Here is a 17,799-nt window from a genome sequence, read left to right on the forward strand (position 1 = left end):
TGGAAATATTAAAGAGAAGTGAGATGGTCCTGACTAAAGATGAAAAGAAAAAAAAAAGCTTTGTGTTAACTCTTCTATCAATGGCAGATTATTCCCGGCAGAGACATATTTCAGCATAAATTCAAAAGTTAACTTTTGAGATGATTTATAAAGCAGAGGTAGGTCATAACTATCCAAAGTAAATCTGTTGAGAAATATTGACAAAGCAACGATTTCCTACCCTTTTATCACATCCTGGTGCTTAAATGGGAACTATTTGTCTCAGGAGGACACTATCAGACTGAACTGCTGGTCCTTTGACTGGAGTTATAGCTTTGCTAGTGTGAACTCATTCTCAACAATGGTTTGCTATCAGCTATGAATCTCCATTCACTTCAGGGAAGCTGTAGTTCTTGAAACACTAGACACTGATACTGAATGGATTGCTATTGGCAATGCATCTTTAGCAATAGGAGTAAAACAAAGAAATAAAACTCCATGAGTTGTAATAATTAGAGCTTACACTAAGTATGACATTGAAATCAGCAGAGAAGGCTAGGTCACTAATATCTTACCATTCCCTTCCAGAAGGGATACAGTCATTGACAGTTGGCTAAAACTTCCCTGTGTTCCTTGCCCATTTCATTAGACATAAGCTGTCCCCATATATCTATCTCTGAACAAATTCCTTATCATGTCTCGGAAAAGCTCCACATCCCAGATACACAATGGTTTCGAACTCTTAGCAGAGACTGATCTCTTATTATAGCTACAGACTGAACCTCAAACATGTCCACACACTAGTATAATGCCCCCTTCCATATGATAGCTATGTTTAAAAAGTAAATACTTAGGAATACCTACAAAACTACTTACTCAGACTCCTGAAAAAAAATTGCTCAACAGAACTGAAGGAAATAGAGACACAAAAAACCCTGCAAAAAATTAATGAATCCAGGAGCAGGTTTTTTGAAAAGATCAACAAAATCGATAGAGTGCTAGCAAGACTAATAAAGAAGAAAAGAGAGAAGAATCAAATAGATGCAATAAAAAAGGGTAAAGGGGATATCACCACAGATCCCACAGAAATACAAACTACCATCAGAGAATACTACAAACACCTCTATGCAAATAAACTAGAAAATCTAGAAGAAATGGATAAATTCCTTGACACATACACCCTCCCAAGACTAAACCAGGAAGAAGTTGAATCTCTGAATAGACCAATAACAGGATCTGAAATTCTGGCAATAATCAATAGCTTACCAACCAAAAACAGTCCAGGACCAGATGGATTCACAGCCAAATTCTACCAGAGGTACAAGGAGGAACTGGTACCATTCCTTCTGAAACTATTCCAATCAATAGAAAAAGAGGGAATCCTCCCTAACTCATTTTATGAGGCCAGCATCATCCTCATACCAAAGCCTGGCAGAAACACAACCAAAAAAAGAGAATTTTAGACCAATATCCTTGATGAACATTGATGCAAAAATCCTCAATAAAATACTGGCAAACAGAATCCAGCAGCACATCAAAAAGCTTATCCACCATGATCAAGTGGGCTTCATCCCTGGGATGCAAAGCTGGTTCAACATACACAAATCAATAAGTGTAATCCAGCATATAAACAGAACCAAAGACAAAAACCACATGATTATCTCAATAGATGCAGAAAAGGCCTTTGACAAAATTCAACAACCCTTCATGCTAAAAACTCTCAATAAATTAGGTATTGATGGGATGTATCTCAAAATAATAAGAGCTATCTATAACAAGCCCACAGCCAATATCATACTGAATGGGCAAAAACTGGAAGCATTCCCTTTGAAAACGGGCACAAGACAGAGATGCCCTCTCTCACCACTCCTATCCAACGTAGTGTTGGAAGTTCTGGCCAGGGCAATTAGGCAGGAGAAGGAAATAAAGGGTATTCAATTAGGAAAAGAGGAAGTCAAATTGTCCTTGTTTGCAGATGACATGATTGTATATCTAGAAAACCCCATTGTTTCAGCCCAAAATCTCCTTAAGCCGATAAGCAACTTCAGCAAAGTCTCAGGATACAAAATCAATATTCACAAATCACAAGCATTCTTATACACCAATAACAGACAAACAGAGAGCCAAATCATCAGTGAACTCCCATTCACAATGCTTCAAAGAGAATAAAATACCTAGGAATCCAACTTACAAGGGATGTGAAGGACCTCTTCAAGGAGAACTACAAACCACTGATCAATGAAATAAAAGAGGTCACAAACAAATGGAAGAACATTCCATGCTCATGGGTAGGAAGAATCAATATCGTGAAAATAGCCATGATGCCCAAGGTAATTTATAGATTCAATGCCATCCCCATCAAGCTACCAATGACTTTCTTCACAGAACTGGAAAAAACTACTTTAAAGTTCATATGGAACCAAAAAAAGCCTGCATTGCCAAGTCAATCCTAAGCCAAAAGAACAAAGCTGGAGGCATCACACTACCTCACTTCAAACTATACTACAAGGCTACAGTAACCAAAACAGCATGGTACTGGTACCAAAACAGAGATATAGATCAATGGAACAGAACTGAGCCCTCAGAAATAACGCCACATATCTACAACTATCTGATCTTTGACAAACCTGAGAAAAACTAGCAATGGGGAAAGGATTCCCTATTTAATAAATAGTGCTGGGAAAACTGGCTAGCCATATGTAGAAAGCTGAAACTGGATCCCTTCCTTACACCTTATACAAAAATTAATTCAAGATGGATTAAAGACTTAAATGTTAGACCTAAAACCATAAAAACCCTAGAAGAAAACCTAGGCAATACCATTCAGGATATAGGCCTGGGCAAGGAATTCATGACTAAAACACCAAAAGCAATGGCAACAAAAGCCAAAATTGACAAATGGGATCTAATTAAACTAAAGAGCTTCTGCACAGCAAAAGAAACTACCGTCAGAGTGAACAGGCAACCTACAGAATGGGAGAAAATTTTCACGACCTACTCATCTGACAAAGGGCTAATATCCAGAATCTACAATGAACTCAAACAAATTTACAAGAGAAAAACAAACAACCCCATCAAAAAGTGGGTGAAGGAAATGAACAGACACTTCTCAAACGAAGACATTTATGTAGCCAAAAAACACATGAAGAAATGCTCATCATCACTGGCCATCAGAGAAATGCAAATCAAAACCACAATGAGATACCATCTCACACCAGTTAGAATGGCGATCATTAAAGTCAGGAAACAACAGGTGCTGGAGAGGATGTGGAGAAATAGGAACACTTTTACACTGTTGGTGGGACTGTAAACTAGTTCAACCATTGTGGAAATCAGTGTGGCGATTCCTCAGGGATCTAGAACTAGAAATACCATTTGACCCAGCCATCCCATTATTGGGTATATACCCAAAGGGTTATAAATCATGCTGCTATAAAGACACATGCACACGTATGTTTATTGTGGCACTATTCACAATAGCAAAGACTTGGAACCAACCCAAATGTCCAACAATGACAGACAACCCAAATGTCCAACAACGATGGTTTTTCAACATGGATTGTACAATACAAATAAAACAAGTAAAAATTATAATTGACTACAAGCACAAAGAAATAATTATTGAACTGTTCTAGCAAGCTTTTCTGCATACTACTGAATAACTCAAAACAGAATCAAAACTGATTTAATAAGTAAAACAATTGAAGTTTTAGCTATTAAAAAATTTAAGAACTAATCATGCAAAATCTTCATAATTTGAGGAGCATAAAATCACCAAATATCACACACAGACAAACACACACACACAAACACACACATATATGTCTAATTTTATATATATACCTCATTATATACATCTAATTATATATATACATATATATGTATTATCTCTTATAAAGAATTATATATATATATAATTAGAGAATGAGGGGAAAACCATGATAGAGTTAACCATAATGTATATTATACTTTCATGATTATTTCTGGCTCAGTTTGCTCTCTATGTAAAATTTCACACATATGTTTTCTTGCTCCAGCAGTGAAATGCAAATAAGGATATCTTATTTTCAAACACAGTCACTCAAGTAAAGGACATGGGTACACAGAGAGAGAACTAGTTTCATCTAATGCTGAGATGATCATAAATGAATGGTAGGGTCCTTCATGACAGAAGGTAAGCAGAAACAGAGCTTGTGTTTATGAACTATCCTTACGTGCTAGCACCATGCTGGACCAACGTGCTAGGGGACCAAGAGTATGTGCAATGGGACCAATAGTGTATGATGTATGAATCCTGCTCTCGACAAATTTGCAATTTATTTGGAAATACACAGTGAACACAGTAAACATACAAGTGACATTCAATTTTATTCAGTGTTTATTAAGTGGTCACTGATGTGCTTCTTAAATTTTTTACCCAATTAATAGTAATGACAGGAGGATAACTTTAGTGTGGTGCATGTGTGTGTTTGTTAGAAAGGAAACACACACACACAAACACACAGAGAGACAGAGAGAGAGAGAAGGGAAAGAGAGAGAGGTAACACAAAGATCAAAGAGTGCTCTTCTGAGCCCTACTGCTAAAAAAGTGTCAGTTGATACAGAGAGAAAAGAAGAATGGACATTAGATTTTATATGTCCCTCATTTTTTTTATTTTATTACTCTTAGACTCTCTCCTCTACCAACCATCAGTAACTAGAGATAAATCTTGCAAATAAGAAAGGCCTGCTTGCCACTCTTTAGTGTTAGGAAAGAAGTGGAAATAAGCAACGAGGAGGAGGAGTGCGGAAGGTAAGTTTTTCATTTTGTAGTCAAGTTTGGGGTGGGATGAAGTCCCTCAAAGCCAGGATGGATGGTGGACATTAAAAATTCAAAGAAAACAGAATGATCCTCTCTAATCAGTGTGATTCAATATATTAAGACCAAGAAAAAGTTTAACAGTTAGAAAACTGTTCAAACTATGTCATCACTGAAGACCTCACCTAATCTCCACACATCAAGTGATATCTTCTCTGACAATTCCAGCCAGTGTTAGTCTTGCTCCTTGCTCTCATTAATAGCAGTAATTTATATATTTATGGAATTAATTCATGTACAAGGTCTTCAAATAAGGCACATTTAACTCCTTGTTGTATTTCCCTAATATTTATTATAATGGCAGAAACTGTTTTCACTAATTCAATCACTAAGACTAATTAAATAGCTTGTACGTGCAAATATAAATTGGTATCCCAAATAATAATCTAAAGACCTTGATTCACCCTAATGGAAAGAAAGTTTTGTTCATTTTTGGAGACAAAACTGTTACTGGATTGATTACAAATATATATGTAAGAAGCAGTTAGGGTCATTGATTCTGCAGGTTTGAAATGAAAACCATTAGGACCTTTAACAATAATCTCCTTAGAGCTGATTATCCTCAGGCAAGGTTCATGAGGAGCATATGGAATGGGAGATATGGTGACATCCTTCTTTGGAAAGTACATCCTGTGAAAGTCTGCCCTCCAGCCACAGCAAATCGTAACTGTGCACCCCTCCATATAGAACATATTCATCCCTTTCTAAGATAGTCCCCTCCCCAATCTTGTCCTAGTAGGCATCAGGATCAAGCTCCAGTTTCAGGATTATGTTCATTCAATTAGGCCCAGGTGAATATGAGACTCTGTAGGTGCATTTAATCAGGTACAACACGTTGAATTCTTTTTTTTTTTTCCTGTACAGAGATTTGCGAAATAAAGACAAGTTATTTGTCCTCACACACCCAACATGAAATGATGCCACAGACCTAGGATGATGGCTCTAGATACTCTTATTCAAAAGGGGAAAAACTGGAAAGCCCAAGTAGTCACTGGTCCATACAAATATTGAAATCACGGGACATTTCCAAAAACTGTTAAGAGTTTTTAACCTAATTGCAAGTTGAATTGTTTATGGGTGCTGAAACAAGATAATAGACTTCTGCGTTAGAGATGAAGCATGATTTATTACTCACAGCAATACCTGTAGCCAGAGTTCTCAGTGTTTGCATAGGTTCCTTGAACCTCAATTCGGACACGGCGATAGAAAGAAGGTCAAGTAATGCATGCACATGCAGTGGGTTGCATTGTAGGAAAGGACCCATGAATTTAGGGAATCCAAGTTTTTATAAAGCAGAATAGGCTGAACTACCATTTCCTTTGAAGGGAGACACTATCTGTTTCATCATAAACTGTAAGAAACATGCCTTTTGATCTAGATGGAGACATTATATCCCCCCAAACATTTTACTATATAACCATATTTTTAAAAGCTAGTCCAGAACAAGAAGTCAATTTCTGTATGTGTGTGATGTCCAGAATCATGAGAGACCTATGAAGAATTGTCTCCCAATGAATATCTTCAATCATTTAGAAATCAAGCATGTCAAACCATATTCTTATGCTTATCAGCACACTGTATCCTCATTCTTACCAGATATCCTTATACCCTGGAAATTTGGATCAAGGGGTACATCAATAGCAGCTTGTTGGAGAATACTAACCACAAAAATCACCTCCATGTAAATGCTAGCATCTGAAGACTGAGACAGAGTGAAGAAGAGCAGGAGAAAGAATAATGGATCTCAGTAGAGTCTTCTATGTTAACGGTTATATTCTGAGTGCTGATTCATTGTAACATTCTCTACATAGTCACCTGTGCTGCGCTCATAGCAAACTTGGCAATAGCAATGGCCTGCTCTCTTAAATTCAGCTCCGGAAGCCATGTTCCCAATTACACATAATGTAGGCCAGCAGTTGTCAAATTTATCTTGGCTTAGAATTATTTGGAGGACATTTTAAAATACAGACATCTGGGTCCAAGCTCAGAGACCTAGTCTGCTATATATGTGATGGGACCCAAGAATTTGCATTTCTAACATATTCTCATGTGATACTGATGTTACTGATCCTGGAACCTTACATGAAGGATGACTGCTATAGGGTAACCTTTGACTTTTGCTATAAAATAGACATATCACCAGTCATGACTTTGACTAAAAGTTACATTTCTGAAGAATGGTGTATTTGTCCAGTTCCCCAGACAAGCCTGCATTTTCTAAAATAAAGTCACAACATGCAAATCTCAGCCAGAACACTTTAAGAGGTAAGATTTATTCAATTCTAGACTATTGTCATCACAAATAAGAAATACATTGATTCCAATAACCACTTCCAACTACCTGTCTTTGCTCAAGCCCATGCTCCATGTCTAAATGAGAAAGTAATGAAGCCAAGATGAAGATCTCCTTTGTACAAATTAACCAAATCAACTGCTGACAATATAAGACTGAATTCTATTTATATGACAAAAACTTTCCCAAAAAGTTGGGACAAAGCTAATAAAGAATACAAATGCTTACATTCAGTTATGTCTTCTTTAGGACAGAAACCATGCTATATTGCCTGTTGGCATCTAAGCATGAATCCACCTAATTTTTGCATTCTTCTCTGTATTGCCAGTGTCTGGAGACCTGAAAAACTTGTTCCACAGACTCTCTTTTCTGGCGTGGTAGATTGCACCAATGAGAAGCATTTGCACGAGGGTTGGAAGACAGGTAAGAAGAGAAGTCATTACTTTCCATACAGTGGAAGGCAGGTGTCTGGCCCACTTAAAACAGACATGAGGGCTTTGATACGGGATTGGTGGTGGGCTTTGACTAAGGAAAGGAGTAAGGTTTTATCAGTGACTTCCTGTTTTCACCCAGTTTGCTACTTCAGGCAGCTGAGATGACTCCTGGCTATTATTTGCATTGTAAGTTCCTCCTTTCCTTAATTCCTGAACATGAGCAGAGTCTCCATTCCAGTGGTTACTACAGACCTTTTTTAAAAAATATCTTTCAGAATTTATTTTTGTCATATATTTGACTATAGAGTCTACTGCAAATAAGATATTAAGGGAGTCTACTGACTGACATCTTACTTTCTAAATCTGACCTCATGGATTTAGTAAAATAGTACATATTCTGAGATTATAAATTATAAATTCTTTAAATCTCAAACATTAAACTGAGTCATAAATTTTGTCTTACAATCTTTATTTCTTTTTATTACTCTTATATGACCATAATGCCTAGACTTAAAAGTTGATTTGACATCAACATTTCCTGAAACCAGTAGATCATTACAATTCAAACAAATAGCAAAGTTTAAAGTCTAGTTTACCTGTGTATTGTAGTAGACACAAACTGTGTAGGGACAGAATGTACTGCAGAAGGATATGAAACAGGTTTCCAGCCCTAAGTTTTTCAGTAATGAGCTGTAGTTCCTGCGCAAAGTGCTTAGCTTCAGCTTCCTTCTATCTTCATACTTTATTCTGAAGAACAAAACTGTTCTTTAATAATAGATGAGAAGGTTCATCACAACCGTAGCATTTTATAATACTTATAATAATTTCATGATATTGAGTTAACTCATTTACTTTTAGAATTGGCTATTTAAGAAAAGTCTTGAGTGTGATTCTATTTCATTGTAACAAACTTGTGTGTTTTTTATATGCTTATTCTATCATATAATTGCAGTAAGAATGATATTCAATAGAATACTTTGTTATAAGCAAAAATCATACTCCCACATGGCAATGAGTTTGTAGTGGTACCTCCGTATTGATAACCTGGGACAGTGATGAATAACTTTCAAATAAATATGGACTCTATTTGGAGAATATAGAACTGGCTTTCACAAAGACATGTGCACTTTAAGACACTGACTTACATTTACCATGACAGTTAGATTTGGATAATTGTCACATTTCACCAGATTTGCATTGGAAATAGCTGCAGAAGTTCCTGAAACCTTCTTGTGAATCTGGGATCAGTGAAGAGAGTAAGCTATCATTTCAGGCGCTCTACAATTAGTACTCGACATCCTGTATTAGACAACAGAGAAACACTGTCACTCACCCCAGGACTAACTTTCTTCTTTAGGGTGACCTTTTTCTTTAAGACAAGCAAGTGCCTTGATGTTTCCTGGCATTTGGAACAAATTTAAAATAAAATAAAATAAAATATAAAAGGTCAAAAGTTATATAAATCATGCTATACAAAATGTTTGGGTCTTCCTAAATGACAGCTAAAAGAACTCTAGGTACTTTTATATGCAAACATTACCTTTCTTTTGCAACACTGAAACATTAAGATGGTTCCAGTTTATAAGGAAAGTCAGGAATGCAAAGAGATATTATACCCATAGTAGTAACCATTTTTCTTATTCTCCCTGGGTGGTGTTTGAGATTAGTAACATGCCTGCTAAAAATAAACTCAAGTATTGAAACTACTGTGGAAGAAGTGATATAATTATGAAAATCTAAGCAGTAAGCATCAACTATGTGAGGCAATAAATATTTTTTGTTCAATTAAACTATAGAATAATTGTCTATTGGTTAGTCTGTTACTCAATATTTACCAATCCCAAATCCAGCATAAAAAATATTTTCTTCTGAATTTGCGATGTAAATCCTTATCCGTAAAGCTGATATAATTCCTATCTTCAGTACAAAAGCACTAAAGAGGGATTGATGATTTAACAATTAGTCTATAAAGCAAACAAAAAGTGATTTATATTCTCTTCTCACAACAGTCAATACATTCAACAAAATCAAATTTTCTAGTGGACACAGCATTAATTTGCACATTCATTTGTTCATTTCTTTCTCAAACATACATATATGTATAATAAACATATACAAATATGTATAATAAACATATACAAATATGTATCTGGTAGTGATTACTAGAATTTTAAGTTATTAATGTGAATTTGACATCATTTTTAGGATCACAAGGGTTAAAAGCCTACTAAGTTATGGCAATAATGTAAGGAATTAGATATAATATAATGTACTACATGCAATTGTTATGTACAGAGGATGAAATTTACCTAGACTGAAAGTCAGTGAAAATTTCCTAAAGGAAATTTTAAGATTACCTTGATAAATGAGTTATACGTGTCCCAGTAGACAAATAAAAACAGATATTTTGGGCATATGGAAGAATCTTTGCAAAGACAAAGGGTCAAGAGAGATGGAGTTGTGTTTGGAAATGGGAGACGGTATATTTGGCAACAGCAGGTATATTAACCGTAAGTGGGGAATGTTGCAGAATGAGGCCACACAAGTATACACTGGAATCAGAAACGGCCTTGAAACTACGTTTCATATTCCCACCAATCAGGAACTATATCTGATGAGGGCATAAGGAAACGGTGTTAAGAAAGCTTTCCATGGAGTCATCCTTCCATATTAGAGGTATTCACCATGTTCTTCTAACTACTAAATACTCATATCTTCAAGTAATAATTCACTTAACATTTTCTTATATACTTGGAAAAAATATGTACATTTTTATTTACTTCCTCTCCTCTGGAAAAAAGGATTTTACTCCCATGTAAATCTACTTTTTAAAGTTTTTAAAGCTGGCATCCTCATATTTTGAGATCATGTCTCCGCTTTATTTCAGGTGATGTGTAAAAAAGATAAAATATTCTGCTGTTTGTTTAGTTATTTTGGAATATTGGCATGGTTTATTTAAATGGTCTGTCTCTGCCATTGTCTTTAAATCCATCGCATCTAGCAATGTATCTAAGAGGTAGTAGGCATTCATAGAATGGATATTCAAAGAATGAATTGATAAATGAAAGGACTAATGCTCAAATGGAAAAGATGGAAAGAGCAGATAATATGTACCATATAGATTTAAAGTTGTTTCTGGCCACCCCCATAATACCCTTGGCAAAGCATAATATGTGCCTTAAACTTGCTTAGGCCAAGATCTTTTCCAGGTCCACAAAGCTGGGGCATTGTTAGGGTAGAGGAAACCTTTGAATCCACAGGTGTGTGATCCTAAAGAAGCATAGAAAGGTAGTGATGGAATGAAACTTGGGGATTATGGATGAGGAAACTGAGGCTCAAAGACATGATCCAGCTTATTCAAAGGCAGAACTGGCCTAGGAACCAGACTGTTTGAATCTCAGGACATAGATGGGAGAGAAAAAATCAATTGAGCTGGGGTTGGGAGTAGTAGAACAAAAATAAGTTAGATATGGGCCAAAATATTGATTTGGGTTGGAGGGGGAGTATGACTAATGAATACTAAATTTCAAGGCTATATCTTTTCCACTGAAGTGATTAATGTGTCATGTTGTAAGAGAGAAGGTGAGAAGACATGTTGAAAAGAGTTAAAATGGGAGATGGGTGCATTAAGCATAAGGAAAATAAGTAAGTGAGAAAAAAAATATTGCCACATAATGTAAGCAGGATAAATATTAAAGAGGTGATGTTTCAGGATATAAACATTTCATTCAAGTTATATGAATTAATTCACTCAGGGTGGTTTTCTGTTTCTTTTCTTTTTTTAGTTTATCATTCTATTCCTTATTCAATTCTGAGTTAAAAGAAATAGAATACAAAGTCATTAAGGAGAGGTGAGAAGAAAGAAGAAAATTTCTTCTTCTTTTTTTATTGTGACTCTTGATCCCATTTCTGGAGCTAACTATCCATTCACCAGAGCCCTTAGTAATATGGCTTTTTATTAGACATGCCCTAGATGCATCCATTCATGTATTTTTTAAACAATCAGGAGGGATTTCCAAGCTTTTCCAGACAAGTTTGGAAAGGCTCAAAATAAATAACTCTCTATGGGGGTAATTCTTGGTATTGGAGGAACAGTTTCTTAGTATAAATTGCTGAGCTTTTAAAAAAAATTATGTAACATCCATCTTCTATTGAACCCTGAGAGCCCCTCTCCCTGCTAAGTCCATTCTACTGTGAGAGACACATACCTCCCAGTTTATCTACTGTTACCTATGGAAGTAGATTGGCATTTAGGTGTACGGTGGGAAAAAAATATTTAAAAACTAGCTGAATTATACAATTAATAGTAGAGGTTTCTTCCTCTTTTGTCCTGAATTCAACTTTTAGAAAACAAGATGACAAAAGCAAATAAATAAACACAAACAAACAAAACTTCAAAACAATTGTTCGAATTTTTTTAATGGAATATTTTCACCATCAATGTGGTTGTAAGACAAGCTAAGAAGAGCATTGTAAAAGAATGAACTAGAGATATATTTTATTAATTTTTCTTTTGATCAAATTATCTCCTTTCAGCTGGTGTGAAGACAGAGGGCCATATGAATAAAACAAGAGTCAAGTGGGACAAATGTAAGAGATGATAGAAAATGGGGAGCAACAAGTCCAATGGTAAATGCATACTGAATCAGATGGAATGCCTGCTGCTCTTGCCCATGTCAGACTGTGAATTCAGGGTTATTAAAGATAATCCAGAAATACAAGTTTTAATGTAAAATAATACATTTAAAAATTGTCAATTAAAACCCCATTTTGGGGTTTTTGTTTTGATTTAGATGACATTTACTTTTTTAAAATTTCAGTAGTTTTGGGGGAACTGGTGGGGAATGGTTACAATGTTCTTCCACAGTGATTTCTGAGATTTGGTGCACCCATTACCCAAGCAGTGTACCCTGTACCCAATGTGTAGTTTTTTATCCCTCACCTGCTTCCCACTATTCCCCCCAAGTCCCCAAAGTCCATTGTATCATTCTTATGCCTTTGTGCGCTCATAGCTTAGCTCCCATTTATAAGTGAGAACCTACGATGTTTGGTTTTTTATTCCTGAGTTACTTCACTTGTTTTTATTTTTTATTTTAAGTTCATGGGTACATGTGTGGGATGTGCAGGTTTGTTACAAAGGTAAACTTGTGTCTTGGGGGCTTTTTCATATAGATTATTTCATTACCCAGGTATTAAGCCTAGTACCCATTATTTTTCCTGTTACCTTCCCTCCTTGTATTCTCCACCCTGCAATAGTCTCCAGTGTGTGTTGTTCCCCTCTATGTGTCCATGTGTTCTCATCATTTAGCACCCGCTTATAAGTGAAAACAAGTGATATTTGTTTTTTCCTTCTGTGTTAGTTCATTAAGGATAATGGCCTCCAGCTCCATTCATGTCCCTGGAAAGGACATGATCTCATTCCTTTTTATAGCTGCATAGTATTCCATGGTGTTTATGTACCACATTTTCTTTATCCAGTCTATCATTGATGGGCATTTAGGTTGATTCCATGTCTTTGCTTCTTTACCCAGTCTATCATTGATAGGCATGTAGGTTGATTGTGAATAGCACTGCAATGAACATACATGTGCATGTGTCTTTATAATAGAATGGTTTTTATTCCTTTGAATATATATCCAGTAATAGGATTATTGGGTCAGATGGTGTTTCTGTCTTTAGGTCTTTGAGGAATTGCCACAGTTTCTTCGACAATGATTGAACTAATCTTTACTCCCACCAACAGTGTATAAGTGTTCCTTTTTCTTCTCAATCTCACCAACATCTGTTATTTTTTTTCTTTTTAATAATAGTCATTCTGACTGGTGTGAGATAGTATCTTGTTATGGTTTTGATTTGCATTTCTGTAATGATTAATGATGTTGAACTTGTTTTCACATGTTTGTTTGCAACTTGTATGTCTTCTTTTGAGAGGTGACTGTTTATGTCTTTTGCCCACTTTTTATTGGGGTTGTTTGTTTTTCTCTTGTAAATTTATTTAAGTTGCTTATAGATGCTAGATATTAGATCTTTTTGGATGCATAGTTTGTAACACTTTTCTCCCATTCTGTAGGCTGTCTGTTCATTCTGTTGATAGTTTCTTTTGCTGTATAGAAGCTCTTTAGTTTAATTAGATCCCATTTGTCAATTTTTGCTTCTGTTTCAATTGCTTTTGGCATCTTCAGCATGAAATCTTTGCCTGTATCTGTGTCCTAAATGGTATTGCCTAGGTTGTCTTCCAGGGCTTTTATACTTTGGCGTAAAACTTAGTTTTAAAACAACAATGCTGTTGCCCATAGTATAACTTTGGGCTACATAGGGAACGTAGGCTACCAGTTTATAACCTCTGTGTTAAGAAAAAATGAAACTGTTTTCCTTTATTTTTGTCTCATCATAGCTCTTGCAAGTGACTGCCTAATTTGAGTTAGTTACATAGCAATTAGGTCATGAATCCCAGAATGATATCATTCAAATTTAGCTGAAGAGGAAAAAGATACTTGCTCTGGTCTTAGTGAGTCACAATGTTAAGATTCTTTTACCAGGTCAAAAAACTTTCAAAATAAATTTTGAGGACTTGACAGAGAACTGTCAAAAACATTAAAACAAAACAAAACCTAATGAAAATGCCAAATACAACTACAGTAGTTTTTTTGTGTTTTGATTGGCGTTTTCCTAATGAGTAATGATTCTGAACATCTTTTTTTTTTGTTCTTGTTCACCATTTATGTATCTGTGGGCCCTTTTTTCCTCACTTACATAAGGAGGGCTAAAGCACATATTTCAAATAATTATTTCTACTTTGTATCTTTTGAGAGTGTTATTAGGAGAGGTGGGTTTTTTTGAGAACCATGGCATGTTATTCTCAACTAATTAGAATTTGCTAAACTGTTGGAGACTCAAAAGAATTGTTTTCAGTCTAGTTTACATCAAAGTCCTCATCTTGTAGTCTAAAGGACGGTGGCAAGAGAAAGCCATTGATGTTGATTTGTACTAACATTGTAACCTTCCTGAGAGTAAGTATATTTTTAAAAGTGATTCTGAGGCTCATAACACCCGAAGAAAGTTTCCAGGTAGATAGGAAAGGACCTTTCATGCTTAACAACAAATCAAATTTAATCTAAATCGGTAAATAGATAAATAAACAAATAAATAAATAATTTTGTTCAATGAATTTATGGCTGCCCATTCTTTGACATAAAGTTTGAAAAATCAGTCACTAGACTTGGGTTTTTTAAAAAAGAAATCTGAATATTTTCCTCTTGATGAATACTACTAGTCTATTCTTTATCTTAAGGGAGAAATATAAACGTGTGTTGGTGGGGAGTGCACCTATTATATTAAATGTCTCTGTAGTGAGCTTTTTCAAACAAATCACTGAAGAGTCAAAGTTAATAAAAAATGTGAATTACAAAAGAAATGATTTGCCTAAGACTCAGATAATTGAAGACAGAGTGTTCCGAAGGAGTGTATTTTAAAAACTCTATTCTGGCATTTACTTGAATTTCTATGATAATAATTACCAAACAGAATTGAACTTCTTCTACTTGATGGAAAACTCCAAGAATATCCAAAGACATTCTCATAACTATGAGCTGTGTAAAAGCATGTGCACTTGGAATAGAATATAAACATCTTGTGCTGCTTCAGTCCATGGAGGCTGTGGAGAGCTGAAGGAACAAAGAAGCACTGATTTATTGTAATGCTAAATAGTACACTAGAGGTAACTGTGCTGCAGCTCTGGAAATACTGAGCTAATTTAAGCCAAAGACTCCTGAGGATCTTACTCTAGTGGTAAGCCTAGTCAGAATTTTTGATGCCACCTTGTTTTTTATAGATGCTCCATCTACACATCATTGAAATCATGCTGGGCTTGTAGAAGAACAAAAGCGGTCCTTGTGTCTTAGCACCAGGCACTCTGAAACTGTGTTTGCACATTTTAATATACCCACCTGCACGTGGTTACTCTGTGGAGCAATAGGCCCAGCTCTGGGTTCATTTCTCTCTATTGCAATTTATCTCTTCTTATTTCAACTAGCCGCCTGGGCATTGAGAAGCTTCTAAACTTCTCTTGCGTTGCTTGACTGTAAAATTAGAAACTTCAACGTGTTGCAATCATGTAGAAAGCCTAAGGACGTGAAATCCTCTGTAACTGTTCTATAATACAGGAAATAAACTAACATTGTTTTGTCTCACATGCCTTAATTACAATTTTGTTCAAAAGTTACATTTGAGAATTAACAATATCCTTTGGATAATTTTCCAGAGTAATAGGGCCGACTGCCTCAAGAAGATATTCTAGTTTTCTAGCTTAATACTGTCCCATAGAACTTCCAAAAATGATGGATAGTTAGTCTATCTGTGCCATTCAATACACTTGCCATTAAAAACATGTGTCTATTAAGCCCTTGAAATGTGGCTAACGTGAATGAGAAACTGATTTCTTTAACAAGTAATTAAAGTAGAATTGAAATAACCACGTGAATGGCTATTGTGGTGTAAAACACAGATTCTAGCCTCTATGTCATAAATATCTTAACACTGTAGCAATTACAGAGCAACAAATTGTCTAGTGTCTTCTCAACCACAGTTTGACAAACAAAAACCGTAATAAACAATAGGGTTCTAGATTCTCAGAGATCACCTCTAATAGTAGTTCTCAAACTTGGCTGCACATTGGAATTTCCTGTGAAGCTTTCCATCAATGTTAGTGCCAACAGATATTCTGATTTAATTACTCTGCTAGAAATGACCTACACATCCTGGTTTTTGTTCCTTTATTGTACATTTGTTTGTTTGAAAGCCACCCAGGTGATTCTAACGTGCAGCCAAGTTTGTAAACCACTGACTTAGAGATGTTGCTTAATTGACTCTCTTCTCTGGTAACTAGTCCAATGTTTCACCATGGGTACAGCCCTTCCGTATACAATGCCGGCTTTATAGAGGTCTCTGCTTCCACTTGTATGACTCATGTACTATCCAGGGAAGATCCCTAAATGTCATACACATTAGAGATTTAAATTTATTCTAATACTTTCGGGAGAAAATCACAAGCAAAAATACTACCAAAAATAGTTTTCCCAAGTTGTTAATACTACTGTGGTTCCTAGCACCGTGGAGTGACATTTTTACAACTTAGGCTGCAAGGAATTCCCAACAGTAAAAGGAAATCTCAAAGTTTACCTAAAAACAAATTAACAAAAAACTGAAAAAATCCACCATAAGCAACAGCCAGCGATAAAGAGAAGAATTAGAAGTACAAGATTTCAAGACGATTGAACAATAATCTGAGGAAACATAGACATTATCTTTATAATGATTAAAACCATAGAAAGAAAGGAGAACTTTAATAACTTTCAACCATTATTGCAGACTTATTTTGTACCAGACTGTGCAGGTGCATGTTATGTACATGATTTTACTGATGGCTCGGAAAGTGAAAACAAGAAAAACTAGAGGATATGTATATAAATGAACTGATTTTTAAAGAGATACTGAATATGTTCATACAGCAGAGGAAAATAGCATAGGGAGAGAATAGTTGAACTTTTGGATGAACAGGGGATGCTAGAGAAAGAAAGGATTTAAGTTAGGCTTATTGCTATTTACTAATTAACCCCCAAATTCTTTCCTCTGTCTATGGTAACTAGGCTGTGCTAGCTAATTTTATTTATCAGCTTGGCTAGGTGAAGGTACACAGATTATTTGGTCAAATGTCAGTTTAGATGTTTCTGTTAGATGATTTTAAAGGAAACATTTTTAGTTACTCACCATTATGTATGATATTAGTTGTAGGTTTTTTGTAGATGTTCTTTTTTTAAATTTAATTTAATTTTATTTTACTATTATTATACTTTAAGTTTTAGGGTACATGTGCACAATGTGCAGGTTAATTACATATGTATACATGTGCCATGCTGGTGTGCTGCACCCATTAACTCGTCATTTAGCATTAGGTATATCTCCCAGTGCTATCCCTCCCCCCTCCCCCCACCCACAACAGTCCCCAGAGTGTGATGTTCCCCTTGCTGTGTCCATGTGTTCTCATTGTTCAATTCCCACCAGTGAGTGAGAACATGCGGTGTTTGGTTTTTTGTCCTTACGATAGTTTACTGAGAATGATGATTTCCAGTTCCATCCATGTCCCTACAAAGGACATGAACTCATCATTTTTTATGGCTGAATAGTATTCCATGGTGTATATGTGCCACATTTTCTTAATCCAGTCTATCATTGTTGGA

At 35.6% G+C, this 17,799-nt stretch overlaps 1 long non-coding RNA gene across 1 annotated transcript in view; it reads left to right on the plus strand.

Moving 5' to 3' along the window:
* LOC129057586 (uncharacterized) overlaps positions 1-17,799 on the plus strand; it is a 35,572-nt gene that overhangs the window by 10,215 nt on the left and 7,558 nt on the right. Inside the window, exons 2-3 of the long non-coding RNA XR_008522224.1 lie at positions 7,459-7,553; positions 12,101-12,193. This is a non-coding gene — a long non-coding RNA (uncharacterized LOC129057586). The remainder of the gene's footprint in view (positions 1-7,458; positions 7,554-12,100; positions 12,194-17,799) is intronic.

The sequence above is a fragment of the Pongo abelii genome, chromosome 12, assembly GCF_028885655.2.
Source record: "Pongo abelii isolate AG06213 chromosome 12, NHGRI_mPonAbe1-v2.0_pri, whole genome shotgun sequence".
NCBI classification, from domain to species: Eukaryota; Metazoa; Chordata; class Mammalia; order Primates; family Hominidae; genus Pongo; species Pongo abelii.